This window comes from Dipteris shenzhenensis, chromosome 15 (genome assembly GCF_047967505.1).
Source record: "Dipteris shenzhenensis isolate YYH24624 ecotype China chromosome 15, Dip_SZ_1.0, whole genome shotgun sequence".
Classification (NCBI taxonomy): domain Eukaryota; kingdom Viridiplantae; phylum Streptophyta; class Polypodiopsida; order Gleicheniales; family Dipteridaceae; genus Dipteris; species Dipteris shenzhenensis.
The window spans coordinates 24,441,482-24,447,509 of NC_141610.1; positions in this window are offsets into that span (position 1 = coordinate 24,441,482).

Consider the following 6,028-nt stretch of genomic DNA (forward strand, 5'->3'; position numbering starts at 1 on the left):
AATAAAAGTGATAAAATAATGACAGCCTCCAATAGATGCAGCTTTAGTAGTCCACACATCAGAGTGGATTAATTCCAATGGCTTCTTACTCTCTTGAACATGTCTAGGAAATGGTTTCCTTGCCTGTTTTCCAAATTGATAGGCTTCACATACCTTATGCATTTCTGCAACCTTGAATTTAGGCAATCTTGCAACAATATTTTGGGCCTGCATTGATTTAAGTCGCTGTACATTAACATGACCAATGCATTTATGCTAGATATCAATATCTATAACTACACCGGTCCCATATGCAAACATTGCTGCACTCAATTCAGGCATGTCCACATCCAATGTAAACACCCTGCCCTTCTTCTTTCCTTTTGCTATCAAGCGACCGTTATTTTTCATATCCTCAACAAAGCATCCATGAGGATTAAATTTGACCTGCAAGCCCTGCTCAACCATTTGACCAACAGAAACTAGGTTCTTGGTGATATTCGGGACATGAAATACATCAGACAGGTATTTCTTTTTCCCATTCTGCATAGACAAAGGAATTTTACCAATCTGCACAATAGGATGTGCAGTATCATCACCAGTCTCCACAAATCCTAGTCTTTCCATTTTCCTTGCATCGTGCATCCATTCTGCATGACCTGTCATGTGGTTTGATGCACCTGAGTCAACATATCACACATCATTGCTTTCTTCTGCACTTGTCACAGAATTGGTCATGTGCTGCACCATAAACAGATGCTCATTTCTGTCATCACCCTGTCTACTAGAAGATCTATAATTCCCTTGCTGCAATTTTCCATTCATGATGTCATTCTGCTTTTTATAGCAATCTTTAGCCATATGACCCATTTTACCACGGTAGTAGCATTCAACATTGCTGTTTGCATTTTGGCCTCTCTGCCATCCACCACGACCTCTTTGGCTCCCCCTGCCTCTAGAGTTACCACGTCCTCCTCCATAGGACTGGTTTTCTTGAGTTTGCTGCATATTCTAATTTCTACCATGGCCTCCAGATCGGCCTGCTCTACCTCTTCCAGCATTTGAGTAGAAGACAGTTTCTTTTGAAGTTCCTCTTGAAGAAGATGCACCATCATTTCTCTGCTCTTCAGAAATAGGAAGAGCAAACAACTCCTCAAAATCAGGAAATTTTTCACGGACGGCAATGGATGTCTGGAACTGTGCATAATCCTTTCCTAGACCATTCAAGGTCACAGAAACTAAATCATCATCTTCCACTGGCGACCCAATGGAAGCAAGTGCATCTACAATTTTCTTCACCTTCATGTGGTAGTCATTGATGCTCATATTTTCTCTCTGCACATTGTGCAACTCCTGCTTGAGCTGCATTTTCTTGGCTTGCGTATTTGTGCTGTACATTTTTGCCAAAGTATCCCATGCCTCCTTTGGCATACTTGCATCCTGAATATGCACAATCATAGAATCTGAAATACTGATAGACAACCAATACATAACTTTTCTGGCTCTCTCATGCCATCCTTTAAATGCCTGCATTTCCTGTTGATTGGGAATGCTTTTCAGTGACAATCTGTGAAAGAGAATCAGACGCCATTACAGAACACTGCAAAATATTATGTCACTGCAAAAAACACAGCTTCTGCCTCACGGGGACGAGCATTTTCCGAGCGAAATCTTCCGAGCGTCCGAGCGAAGGAAAAAAAAAGCTTCCAACTATGCAAAAATATGACAAAAATGGATCAGAAGAAAACATAGTTTCACTTAGAAATATGGAAAGTATTATAGGAATGCCTATTTTATACACGAATATTTATGTGAATCTTTGGGAATGGTGAGAACATAATGGGATGGCTTTTGAAGAAACCCACATGTAGAGTAGACTTCTCTATGAAAATTCCCTTATGATCCTTCTTACAACTTTTTACTTAATAGGGGGTGACATTGAAAAACCTCTCTCACCCTATCTTCATGAAAGGGTTTCTCCAAAGAAAACTCATTGAAGCAAGCCATCAAGGTAGTTTCGCCAGCGAAACCCCTTTGAACAAGGTCTTTCAAGGTAGTTTCGCTGGCGAAACTACCTTGGACAACACTTTTAAAAGTGACATAACTTTCACATCCAATGTCCAAATATAGTCATTCAGCCACTCAAATTGATCGGAAAACCCCATTTGAGCACATCTATGGGGTTATATTTTGGAAAACCTTGCATATATAGTATTAAATATTACATGTATTTTATGAGAGTGATATATAAGCCCAAGTTAATACTTATTTACAGTAATTTAAACTTCTGTAGAAACATGTCCATAAACATATTGTTATTAATACTATAAAAACACTTGAAAGATATTGCCATATGATATAAATGTGTTTAATAAGTAATTATTTATGTATAATATTATTATGTTGAGAGTGATTATGAGGGACGTTTCTTAAATGAATTATTTTTCAATACTTTTTTAAGGTAATAACAAGGGTACAAAGGGATGTCTATGAATAAGAAGATTCATGTTATGTAAAAATGAATGAGTGACTAGTTTGTATATTTTTATGATAAAGGGATCTAGTTCTAATGAAAATAAAAGTGTAAAAACCATGTTTCCTAAAGAAATACTATTTTTAAAATCTCTTGAAAAACACGCTCGTATAAACTTGCTCATAGGTTTTTGCTCGTAAAATTGACGCATCCCTGCCTCACAAGGGCAAATTTGCAAAACTGACAAAAGTGGTATTTGACCACACAATCACTTCCTAGTGATGATTTTGCATTAACAGGCAATATCTCTGCACATAGGCATACGATGCAATTTCTGTGGCAACTTTTCACCGACCTGCAGAACAGTGGTCGCACAGTAAAAACAGGGCCTTTTTCTCAGTGCTTGCGGAGAACTTCCGCCTCCAAAACGGGCCCCGAAATGGCCTCGAATCAGAAAAATAAAGTCACCAAGGGCTTCGCCTTGTCCTGCAGCATATATTGCCCTCTCGCCACACTGCGAAGGGCATCTCAATCTGAGACAATGCACTCTTGCACTTTCCGGCTGTGCTACCTGCAGAGATTTGCTCCCAAACTCGAAAAAGGAAAGCAACACTGGTCCTCTTACCAGGACACCGTGAACTTTGTGTGCTTTCTTGAGCTCCTTACCACAAACCAGGCTCTGATACCATGTGAAGATAGTGGGAGAGAAGGAAGGAGTCTCACTTGCGGCTTTCTCACATACACAATGGGGGAATACACACAAAGGTGGAGGCTGAAAACAGTTTTCCTCTTCTTAGTCGTGAAAGCCAAAAGAACACTAGTACAAAGAAATAGAAGAACCCTATATGTGGGTCTCAAAACCAAACTCAGCTAACTAAGGTGGCATACTAACTGAGCCACGAACTAGAGTACATAAGGATAGCTATCATCCCAGCTATTATTCATGGGTGGTGTACCAACCGCATCTACAGCTAACAAGTCGATGACATAAATGCACAACGGTCACCCTGGCATATCACGAGTGGAGCTCGATATCTCAACAGGTTGCTTCTCTACTTTTCTATCATTCATTGCAAAGAAAAATGACAGTCTACTAGGGATGACCCCCCCTTCTTACGATGCTCACAGCGGCCAAACGGCACAAATTTTGCCTTTGATGCTTGAAAAGTTATGGTCAATTCTTTATCTATGGAAAAACCTTTTTGGAGTAGCAGCTAGTTGAGGTAGAATGACAACTAGAGAGGGAGCTCCTAGGGTTCATTTTGAGTGATATTAGCTTGAGGTAAGCTCCCAAATGATTCCTAACCCCCTAGGCTGGGCCATGGAGCTCAGCCCAACTAGGAGTAGGAGAAAAGGATAAGAGATGGGCTGAAGGAGAGGGGCTGAAGAAGAGGGGCTAAAGGAGAGGCTTCTGAATGCAATCAAACTTGCCTGTATATTTTTGGCTATGCGGAACCAACTCAAGGTACCTTTTCCTTCCCAAAAGGTTCATGATCGCTTTATCACTCGTGGTATTTTGCAGTGGTTTTGTGTCTATGGCCAAAAAATACAAGCATGCTTTTCCGTTTTCTTATTGGATCCACCCTAGATTATGTGCTTATTTTATCCACTTGTGACTAGGTGATTGTGCCTAGCCAGCATAAGCCCCGCACAAGCCTACTTTTCCCTTTTCTTAATTTCCTCACAATTTATGAAACAAGATTGTTTTTCCTTTTTCAATCATCTCACTATTATTTCTGGGTGTGTCAATCCCCATCATTTATCTTAGGTGATTCTATTGTTATACGCTCGGCCTTCTTGCTCTTTACTTATTTGGTCTGACAAGCAGCTACTATTGCATCATATGAATCAGACCCACATCATCTCTATTTCTATAAGCTAGTACAAAGGCCAGTCTTCCATTGCCGGGTGTTACTATCTTCTTGTTGAACATGTCTTTGTGTTCCATGATGATTTCCCTAACTTGTGTATCCGATAGCGACATTTGTACAATGTTCCATGATGGCATCTCTATATCATATCCAGGCATATTGTCACTTAAGTAGTAGTAAGGCACATGTCCATTTAAATAGGTTTGCATGGTATGCCATGCAACACAGTTTCACCTGTGAGTAGCTCACAAAGGGATATAGCAATATTTAATAGAGCTATCTTGTTGTATTTTTGATTGCATACACTTCACATTTAGGCATATTTTCAAAGTAGGTAGTAGGCACGTGGCCATTTGCATAGGTTTGCATGGTCTATCATGCAACATAGTTTCATCTAAGAGCATCTCACAAAGGGATATAGCAATATTTGATAGAGGTATCTTCTTTCATTGTTGATTGCGTACACTAGAATTTGTAATCTTTGTGCCACCACTAGTGTAATACACAAAGATACTCCATATATTTTGATATCATTTGATATATTACAATCTTTGTAGCATCATTGAGAGCTCTACAAACAATAACATATTCTATTGCATGGTCTTCTTTAGAAAAAGTAGCATTAACTAGTGTTTTTTCTTGATCTCAAGCTAGCTCTTTTTATGATTTTTTGGGCATCACCATTGTCTTATTTCTCAACCATCGCTTTTCTTTCTTTGTTTGTGGTCCCATTTCAACAATGTGACTTTGTCAACTGGTCTTGATTGAACCTATTGAAGTGTCACAATAAATTTGGATTCCTAGACCAGTACTCAGCATGGCTGTTGTTAGTCATTTCAAATACCAAAGCAAGTTGCAAGAAGAAGGTCATCTACATATAGTTAGAGTATACAATATGAAGTTGAGGCATACTTGAAGTATATGCTGATGTTGGAGAGTGAATGAGTAAATCCTAGATCCAAGAGAAACTTGTTGAGTCATCGGTACAAAACTTGAGGTGATTGCTTGAGGTCATAGAGGGTCTTAGTAAGAGGCATACCTGATGCTCATATCTGATTTTTTTGTACCACCCTATTGGCTACTTCTTATAGACCCTTTGAGCCTCAGGGACAACACCATTCAAAAAAGTGGTATTTGGTGCAGGTAGAGTCCATTGTCGCACTCAGTGTGATGATCATTCATCAAAGGGATTTTACCATAGCATTATCCAACCACTTTATTTCAAATCTTCAACTCAGTTTGATTGAAATCTTTCACATTATGGTCCTTGGCTTGTCAAACGACACTATTTACTCACATCGCTGAGAAAACATGACTTAATCACTTTGGAAACATTTTAATATTGCATATATATACATATACATATATTATTATATGTATATATATATATATTAACAACTACGCTTACATTGAGAAATATGAAATCCCATAACTAATCCTAAAATCCACAAATCCTAAAAGAATGAATTGTATGCCATTCATCTTGTAATAATAATAATAGAATCAAACCATTGTGCTGGTGGTAATTAATGTCCTAGTGTGCAACCAACCACCATGCTGGCGACCATGCTGGTGGTAGTTAATATCCTAGTAATATAATAGAAGCAAACCACCACACTGGTGGCAGTTAATATCCTAGTGCACAACTAACCTCTGAGCTGCAACCAACCAGTGCTATACTAGAACGAATCTTATTGCTGCAAAT